The sequence below is a fragment of the Arachis stenosperma genome, chromosome 6 (genome assembly GCF_014773155.1).
Source record: "Arachis stenosperma cultivar V10309 chromosome 6, arast.V10309.gnm1.PFL2, whole genome shotgun sequence".
Taxonomy (NCBI): Eukaryota; Viridiplantae; Streptophyta; class Magnoliopsida; order Fabales; family Fabaceae; genus Arachis; species Arachis stenosperma.
In genome coordinates, this window is record NC_080382.1 from 46,766,018 (window position 1) to 46,776,362 (window position 10,345).

The 10,345-nt window shown below is 37.9% G+C and overlaps 1 non-coding gene across 1 annotated transcript; it reads left to right on the forward strand.

Annotated features, from left to right (window-relative positions):
* Positions 1-4,366: 4,366 nt before the first annotated feature.
* Positions 4,367-4,474, forward strand: LOC130937117 (small nucleolar RNA R71). The gene has a single exon (XR_009068349.1). It is a non-coding gene; the product is annotated as a small nucleolar RNA R71 (small nucleolar RNA).
* The last annotated feature ends 5,871 nt before the right edge of the window (positions 4,475-10,345 follow it).

A 10,345-nucleotide genomic window follows, 5' to 3' on the forward strand; every position in this document is an offset into this window, starting at 1 on the left:
AGGATGGTTGGAGTTCATCCAATGCTCCATCATTCCTACTAGCAACCGATCCGAAGTAACTGTGGATCGGGCCATCATGATCCACAATATCATGATTGGGGAAGAAGTGGAGGTTCATGAGATCATACCTCTAGAACTCTACAAGGTGGTTGACAAGTCCTCCAATTTGGCAAGGTTAGCCTTTCCTCATCTCATTTGTCACCTATGCAATTCGGCTGGGATTGACATAGAAGGAGATTTCCTCATTGAAGAGGACAAGCCCCTCACTAAAAAGAGGATGGAGCGTACAAGAAAGCCCACTGATGGACCTCAACAAGAGCATGAGGAAATTCATCAAGAAATCCCTGAGATGCCTCAAGGGATGCATTTTCCTCCACACAACTATTGGGAGCAACTCAACACCTCTTTGGAAGGCTTGAGTTACAACATGGACCAACTAAGGGTGGAGCACCAAGAGCACTCCATCATTCTTCATGAGATTAGAGAAGATCAAAGAGCTATGAGGGAGGAGCAACAAAGGTAAGGAAGAGACATAGAGGAGCTCAGGCGTTCCATTGGATCTTCAAGGGGAAGAACTAGCCGCCATCACTAAGGTGGACCCGTTCTTTGATTTCCTTGTTCTTATTTTTCTGTTTTTTTGAATTTGATGCTCTATGTGTTATCTATGTTTGTGTCTTCATTACATGATCATTAGTGTCTAGTGTCTATGTCTTAAAGATATGAATAATTCCATGAATCCTTCACCTCTCTTAAATGAAAAATGTGCCTAATTATAAAAGAACAAGAAGTACTTGAACTTCAAATTTTATCTTGAAATTAGTTTAATTATTTTGATATGGTGGCAATACTTTTTGTTTTATGAATGCATGCTTGAATAGTGCATATTTTTGATAGTGAAGTTTATGAATGTTAAAATTGTTGGCTCTAGAAAGAATGATGAACAAAGAGAAATATTATTGATAATCTGAAAAATCATGAAATTGATTCTTGAAGCAAGAAAAAGCAGTGAGAAAGAAAAAGTTGCAAAAAAATGGCGAAAAAAAGAGAAAGAAAAAAAAGAAAAAGCAAGCAGAAAAAAGCCAATAGCCCTTAAAACCAAATGGCAAGGGTAAAAAGGATTCAAGGCTTTGAGCATTAATGGATAGGAGGGCCTAAAGGAATAAAATACTGGCCTAAGCGGCTAAATCAAGTTGTCCCTAATCATGTGCTTGTGGCATGAAGGTCCAAGTGAAAAGCTTGAGACTGAGTGGTTAAAGTCGTGATCCACAGCAAAAAGAGTGTTCTTAAGAACTCTGGACACCTCTAACTGGGGACTTTAGCAAAGCTGAGTCACAATCTGAAAAGGTTCTCCCAGTTATAAAATAAAGTGCTTAGGCCACGGCCAAGACTCATAAAATAGCTGTGTTCAAGAATCAACACACTGAACTAGGAGAATCAATAACAGTATCTAAAATTCTGAGTTCCTATAGATGCCAATCATTCTGAATTTCAAAGGATAAAGTGAGATGCCAAAACTGTTCAGAAGTAAAAAGCTACTAGTCCCACTCATCTAATTAGGACTAAGTTTCATTGATATTGTGAGATTCATTGTATATTCTCTTCTTTTATCCTATTTTGATTTTCAGTTGCTTGGGGACAAGCAACAATTTAAGTTTGGTGTTGTGATGAGCGGATAATTTATATGCATTTTGGCATTATTTTTAGATAGTTTTTAGTGGGATATAGCTACTTTTTAGTATATTATTATTAGTTTTTAAGCAAAATTTACATTTCTGGACTTTTGATAAGCGGATAATTTATACGCTTTTTGGCATTGTTTTTAGTATGTTTTTAGTATGTTTTAGTTAGTTTTTATTATATTTTTATTAGTTTTTAGTTAAAATTTACTTTTCTGGACTTTACTACGAGTTTGTGTGTTTTTATGTGATTTTAGGTATTTTCTGGCTGAAATTGAGGGACCTGAGCAAAAATCTGATTCAGAGGCTGAAAAGGACTGCAGATGCTGTTGGATTCTGACCTCTCTGCACTCGAAGTAGATTTTCTGGAGCTACAGAAGCCCAATTTGCGCGCTCTCAATTGCGTTGGAAGGTAGACATCCTGGGCTTTCCAGCAATGTATAATAGTCTATACTTTGCCCGAGATTTGATGGCCCAAACAGGCATTCCAAGTCAGCTCAAGAATTCTGGCGTTAAACGCCGAAACTGGCACAAAAGCTGGCGTTTAACTCCAAGAAAAGTCTCTACACATGAAAGCTTCAATGCTCAGCCCAAGCACACACCAAGTGGGCCCGGAAGTGGATTTTTATGTCATTTACTCATCTTTGTAAACCCTAAGCTACTAGTTCTCTACAAATAGGACCTTTTTGCTATTGTATTAGAGAATCTTTTGATCATGTTTTTATGATTGAACCCTCTTTGGGAGGTTGGCCATTCGGCCATGCCTAGACCTTGTTCTTATGTATTTTCAATGGTGGTGTTTCTACACACCATAGATTAAGGTGTGGAGCTCGTTGTACCTCGAGTATTAATGCAATTACTATTGTTCTTCTATTCAATTCAGCTCATTCTTGTTCTAAGATATTCATTTGCACCCAAGAACATGATGAATGTGATGATTATATGACGCTCATCATCATTCTCACTTATGAACGCGTGCCTGACAACCACTTCCTTCTACATGCAAACAAGGCTTGAATGTGTATCTCTTGGATTCTTTAATCAGAATCTTCGTGGTATAAGCTAGAATTGATGGCGACATTCTTGAGAATCTGGAAGGTCTAAACCTTGTCTGTGGTATTCTGAGTAGGATTTAAGGATTGAATGACTGTGACGAGTTTCAAACTCGCGATTGTGGGGCGTTAGTGACAGACGCAAAAGAATCACTGGATTCTATTCCAACATGATCGAGAACCGACAGATGAATAGCTGTGCTGTGACAGAGTGCGTTGAACATTTTCACTGAGAGGACGGGACTATAGCCACTGACAACGGTGATGCCCAACATATAGCTTGCCATGGAAAGGAGTAAGAAGGATTGGATGAAAACGTAGGAAAGCGGAGAGACGGAAGGGACAAAGCATCTCCATACGCTTATCTGAAGTTCTCACCAATGAATTACATAAGTATCTATATCCTTATTTTATAGTTTATTTATCTTTTAATCATTAATCCTCCATAACCATTTAAATCCGCCTAACTGAGATTTACAAGATGACCATAGCTTGCTTCATACCAACAATCTCCGTTGGATCGACCCTTACTCGCGTAAGGTTTATTACTTGGACGACTCAGTGCACTTGCTGGTTAGTTGTGCGAAGTTGTGATAAAGAGTTGAGATTGTAATTGAGCATACCATGTTGATGGCGCCATTGATGATCACAATTCCGTGCACCAAGTTTTTGCACAACTGACGGTACATCTTGTTGCTTAGATTAGGTATTTCTCTTCAGAATTTTTAAGAATGATTTCTAGAGTTTCAAGGTGATGTTTTCATCATCACCAAAGCTGATTGATTCTCATCAATTTAGCTCTTGAATGCAATGTCCTGCTGAAGCTTGGCTAGCCATGTCTAATCTTTTTAGACTAAAGCTTTAGACTAACATTGCATGATTCTTGGAATTCTTGCACTCTATTTTTCTATTCTCTTCTGTATTGCTTGGGAGAGTACTAGGAGGCGTTTCAGTAACTCTTTTGCTCAGCTGACCCACCTGTGTCTCCAACTTTCTGATGGAGGACCTTATTTCAGTCATAAAACTGAGAGTGGCCTTAGATAGATCAGAGACTATGGTTGCTTAGCTAGAGGAGCTCTGCTCAGAATTCTTTGTCTGTTGCTGAGAAGATGATGGAAAAGGCTTGCTATTGCCAAACCTATTTCTCCCACCATTATTATTATTGAAGACTTGTTGAGGCTTCTGTTGATTCTTCCACGAGAAATTTGGGTGATTTCTCCATGAAGGATTATAGGTGTTTCCATAGGGTTCTCCCATATAATTCACCTCTTTCATTGTAGGATTCTCAGGGTCATAAGCTTCTCCTTCAGAGGGGGCTTCTTTAGTACTACAGGATGCAGTTTGTAATCTAGTCAGATTATGAGAAATCATATTGACTTGCTGAGTCAATATTTTGTTCTGAGCCAATATGGCATTCAGAGTATCAATCTCAAGGACTCCTTTCTTCTGAGTCATCCCATTATTCACAGGATTCCTTTCAGAAGTGTACATGAACTGGTTATTTACAACCATCTCAATGAGTTCCTGGGCTTCTGCAGGCATTTTCAAATGAAGAGATCTACCAACAGAATGGTCCAATGACATCTTGGATAATTCAGACAGACCATCATAGAACATACATATGAGGCTCCATTCTGGAAGCATGTCAGAAGGACAACTTTTGGTTAATTGCTTGTATCTTTCCCAAGCTTCATAGAGGGATTCACCTTCCTTCTGTTTGAAGGTTTGGACTTCCACTCTAAGCTTGCTCATCTTTTGAGGTAGAAAGAACTTGGTCAAGAAAGCATTGACCAACTTGTTCCAAGAGTTCAGGCTTTCTCTAGGTTGTGAGTCCAACCATATCCTAGCTCTGTCTCTTATAGGAAAGGGGAAAAGCAGAAGTCTGTAGACCTCGGGATCAACCCCATTGGTCTTAACAGTATCACAGATCTCCAAGAATTCAGCTAAGAACTGATGAGGATCTTCTGCTAGAAGTCCATGAAACTTGCAATTCTACTGCATTAGAGAAACTAATTGAGGCTTAAGCTCAAAGCTATTTGCTCCAATGGTAGGAATTGAGATGCTGCTTCTATAGAAGTTGGAAGTTGGTGCAGTGTAGTCACCAAGCATCTTCCTTGCATCTCTAGTATTGTTGTTGGGTTTGACTGCCATGTCTGCTTCTTTTTCAAAATTTTCTATAAGGTCCTCTCCAGAGTATTGTGCTTTAGCTTCTCTTAGCTTCCTCTTCAGAGCCATTTCAGGTTCAGGATAAGCTTCAACAAGAATATTTTTATCCTTGTTCCTACTCATATGAAAAAGAAGAGAACAAATAGAGTAGTGGAATCCTCTATGTCACAGTATAGAGATTCCATTATGTGAGTATAATAATAGAAGAAAAAAGAATGAGAAGAGCGAGGAGAAGAGCAAATTCGAACAGAGAGAAGAGAGAGAGGTTCGAATTATGAGTGGAAGATAAGTGTTAGCAATTAAATAAGTAGAAGGAGATGAGAGAGAGAGAGAGTATCCAAATTTTAATTTGAAATAAGAGAAAAATATTTTTGTTTTTATTTAATTAATTAAGTTAGAATTCGAAAACTTGAAAAAGAATTAAAATAAAGTTAGAAGTTAAAACAATTAAAAAGAGTTTTGAAAGAGTGGTTGGTTGTTTTCAAAAATTAGAAGTGAAAAAGTAGTTAGGTGGTTTTGAAAAAGATAAGAAAAGTAAACTTTTTTTTTAAATTAAAACAAACAAGTCAAGTGGTTAGTTGAAAAAGATTTGAAAATAATTTGAAAATATAGGAAGTAAGGAAAAGATTTTGAAATTGAAATTTTAAAAAGATATGAGTGAAATTTATTTTGAAAAAGAGTTGAAAGAAAAATTAAAAAGGTTTTATTTTTAATACTAAAGTTAATGACTTGACTAACAAAAAACTAAAAGATATGATTCTAAAATTCAACGATTGAACCTTTCTTAACAAGAAGGTAACAAACATGAAATTTTAAATCAAACAATAAATTGTTAGCAAGGATTTTTGAAAATGTGAAATGAAATTAAGAAAAGGATTTTTGAAAAATTAGTTTGAAAGTTTTCAAAATCATAAAAAGAAAAATGAAAAAGATGAGATAGAAAGATATGATTGATAAAAGATAAAGATGATATGAAAAAGATCAAATTTTGAACTTTTTTATGCAGAAAATTATGAATTAAAACATGAAAATTAAAAAAAATTGAATTGGAAATGAACTTACCTCCCTTTTGTCATCCTGGCGTTAAACGCCTAGAATGCTATCATTTCTGGCATTTAACGCCAACTTCTCTGCCATTTTGTCCTTCTTTACTGGGCATTTTTCTGAACGCCCAGAGTGCTGCCATTTTTGGCGTTAAACGCCCAGAATGCTAACTTTATTGGCATTAAACGCCCAGAATGATAGCCATTCTGGCGTTTAACACCCAGAATGCCTCCTTACTGGCGTTTTGACACCAGTGAGCTCTTCTTCTCTGTGATTCCTCTGTTTTGACTTTTGAATTTTTAATGAGGGATATGAAACAAAACATGAAACTTTTAAGATCAAAACAAGTAATGCATGCAAGAACACTTTGAATGTCAAGATGAACACCAAGAACACTTTGAAGATCATGATGAACATCAAGAACATATTTTTGAAAATTTTTTAGAAGAGAAAGACGTGCAAGACACCAAACTTAGAAATTTTGAATGTTTAGACACTATGGCTTTGAACATGCACGAGAAAAACATGAAAAGACACAAAGCAAGAAAATTTAAAGATCGAACAGGGAAAATCATCAGAAACAACTTGAAGATCAAAGAAGAACACAATGCATGAATTTTCGAAAATTTAAGAAAACTTAAAACATGCAATTGACACCAAACTTAAAGTTTGACACTAGACTCAAACAAGGAACACAAAATTTTGTTGGTTTTTTATGATTTTATTAAATTTTTTTGTATTTTTTTTTGAAATTATTTTGGAAAAGGAAAATAAAGAAATTCAAAATTTTTAATAAAAATTTCAGAGTTAATGCAATGTTAGTCTAAAGCTTCGGTCCAAAAGAATTAGACATGGCCAATTGGCCAGCCAAGCTTTAGCATAACAAATACAGATATGTGGAAACTTCAGTCCAAAAGATTAGACATGGCTTAATAGCCAGCCATGCTTTAACATATCTCATGAAGCTCTAGTATTCGTTCTTAAAAATTCTGAAGAACAAATATATTTTTTTCGAAAATAAAAATAAAAAGTTTAAACATAAAATAAAATTATCCAATCAAAGCAACAAGATGAACTGTCAGTTGTTCAAACTCGAACAATCCCCGGCAATGGCGCCAAAAACTTGGTGCACGAATTTGTGATTCAAACTTTTCACAACTCCGCACAACTAACCAGCAAGTGCACTGGGTATGAGGGTCGATCCCACGGAGATTGACGGCTTGAAGCAAGCTATGGTCATCTTGTAAATCTTAGTCAGGCGAATCTAAATGGTTATGAGAATTTGATAACTAAAAGATAAATAAAACGGAAAATAACATAGAGATACTTATGTAATTCATTGGTGGGAATTTTAGATAAGCGTTTGGAGATGCTTTGTTGTTTCTGAACCTCTGCTTTCCTATTGTCTTCATCCAATTATGCGTTCTCCCTTCCATGGCAAGCTGTAAGTTGGTGGATCACCGTTGTTAATGGCTACCATCCGTCTTCTTAGTGAAAATGGCCCTCTATAATTTTTGTACGGCTAATCAACTGTCGGATTTCTCATCTCGGATGAAAAATACCAGGCACAGCTACTGCATGGCAAATCATCTGTCGGTTCTCACTTGTATTGAAATAAGATCCATTGATCCTTTTGCATACTGTCACTGTGCCCAACAGTCGCGAGTTTGAAGCTCGTCACAGTCATCCCCTCCCAGATCCTACTCAGAATACCACAGACAAGGTTTAGACTTTCCGGATCTCAGGAATGCTGCCAATTGTTTCTAGCCTATACCAAGAAGATTCTAATCTTAGATTCGGATGCTCTGTTGTCAGGAGAAATGATGCGAATCACGGATCAGAGACCCAAGAGAATATACTCCAACTGTCATCCAATGACTACGTTAAACATAATGTAGACCGCTTGTGGTTGTCAAGCACATTGATCATGGCTAAGCGAGTAACAAAGATAGTAGATGATTGTCACGGGTCACCCCCTTTATTCTGACTTAACTGAATTAAGTACGAGAGTATATCTTGGAGAAGAAGTAGGTGTGAATTGAAAGAAAAACAATAGTACTTGTATTAATTCATGAGGAACAGCAGAGCTCCTCACCTTAATCTATGAGGTGTAGAAACTCCACCGTCGAAAATACAAAAGAACAAATAGTCTAGGCATGGCCGAATGGCCAGCCTCCCAATATGAAAATTGGCATAAGATGATAATGTCCGAATACAATAGGAAAAAGTTCTATTTATACTAAATTAGTTACTAGGGTTTATAGAAAATAAGTAACTAAGTGTAGATAGTGCAGAAATCCACTTCTAGGGCCCACTTGGTGTGTGCTTGGGCTGAGCTTTGAAGCTTTCACGTGCATAGGCCATCCTTGGAGTTAAACTCTAGCTTGGATGCCAGTTTGGGTGTTTAACTCCAGCTTTAGTGCCAGTTCTGGCGTTTTACGCTAGAAAAGGGTCTCTAGTGGGCGTTTGGACGCCAATTTGGGCCATCAAATCTCGGGCAAAGTATGGACTATTATTTATTACTGGAAAGCCCAAGATGTCTACTTTTCAACGCAATTAAGAGCGCGCCAATTGGGTTTTTGTAGCTCTAGAAAATCCACTTCGAGTGTAGGGAGGTCAGAATCCAACAGCATTTGGAGTCCTTTCTCAGCCTCTAAATCAGACTTTTGCTCAGATCCCTCAACTTTAGCCAGAAAATACCTGAAATTATAGAAAAACACACAAGCTCATAGTAAAGACCAGAAATGTGATTTTTGCATAAAAACTAATAAAAATATACTAAAAAGTAACTAAAACATACTAAAAACTACCTAAAAATAATGCCAAAAAGCGTATAAATTATCCGCTCATCAGTTGCCAATAATTCGCTCCTTGAGGTATGTAAATTGGTGCTTGTTATGGCCCTCCATTCACTTTTCATGCAGGTCTAGCCGGTCCAACCTTTGAAGTATCTGAAGGAGCAGCTAATTTGTTGAGGGTGCTTGTGATGTGGAAGGAGAAGGAATATCTCCGGCCGGATCTGCAGTCCGGCTGGTAGTGGCTGCTGGGGGTCGGATGTACTTTCTGTTGGGGACATACTAATCATCCCGTGGAATTATAGCCTTGGTGTCCCCAGCTTTGTAGGAGACTCCGGCTACTGAGACCATATCTGAAACCAAGGCGGGAAAGGGTAGGTTGCCCACAATCTGTATGTGTCCCATGGCTTTCCGGAGGTGTTTCGATAAGTTAAGAGGCTGGTCTATAAGGATACACCAGATGAGAACAACCATGTCCGTAGTGAAGGAGGACTCGTGAGTGCTCGGAAAGACATAGTGGGACATGATTTGTGCCCACACTCGAGTCTCCAAGGTAAGTGCTGAAGCCAATATGCCCTTAGGTCGGGATCGATGGTATCCATAGATCCAACTGCTACCAGGTTGTGCTATAATGCTGAGGACGTTGTCCCAGTCAAATTGGTATGTCTGGCACTTGACAGAGGCTTCTTGGTATGCATCTAATCCTTTTGGAGCAAGGGGGAGATCTAAAGCTCGCTGAAAGGCCCCTTCAGATATAGGGACTTGCTTTTGACAGACATAGACAGACTGCAAGGTTGGCATGTGAAAATTGGAGTAGAATTCAACTACCCATTAGAGGTTGACCTGCCGTGGCTGCCTCCATAAGAATCCCCATTGTCTGCGCTCAATGCGGGGCTCTACAAGATCAACAATGTGGGTATGGAGGATGAGTAGGTCCTCATTGTTGTAGTTTCACTCAACCAGGATGGGGAACATCTGCTCATAGTAGTGGTTAGTGAACCGTGTAGTGTCCCTTGCTGGAAAGGCTTTCTCGGTTTTATCGACCTTGATGATCCTCTTTACCTGCTTTGTGGAGGGTTTGACTAATGTTGACGATGGTTCCGCAGCTGGTGCTCTTTTCATTCCTTTCCTCACCGGTGGCTTGTTAGAGGCTTTCTCTTTACCCTTCCTGGTGGCCATCCTGAAAAGGGAGAAAAGAAAGGGACATGATATTAAATAGCGAGAGCCAGGAGGAGGAAAATACAAGTGATAATCAATGGCAAGGTAAAGAAGAATTTCGTAAACACATGGTCGTGAATCCATGTAATTAGGACATCAATGGAAATATAGCATGATAAATTAAGACAATTAGATGCAAGATGTTTATTAGCCAGCAAAGGCATGAGTAGCATAGATCAAGCATTAATAGCTTAATTTGATTATCAAATGTAACAAACTAACAATCACATTTGTATTGACAATTATATTTAAGCAATAAAAGATTGTAAGGGTTTTATGAAAAACAGGCAGTAGAGTAGAGGAATAGAATAATTAAGAAATCACAATGCCATAAGGGCTTTTTCACAAACACTTGGTATGCATGTAAAATATATTAGGGAAAGTATGAAATCCA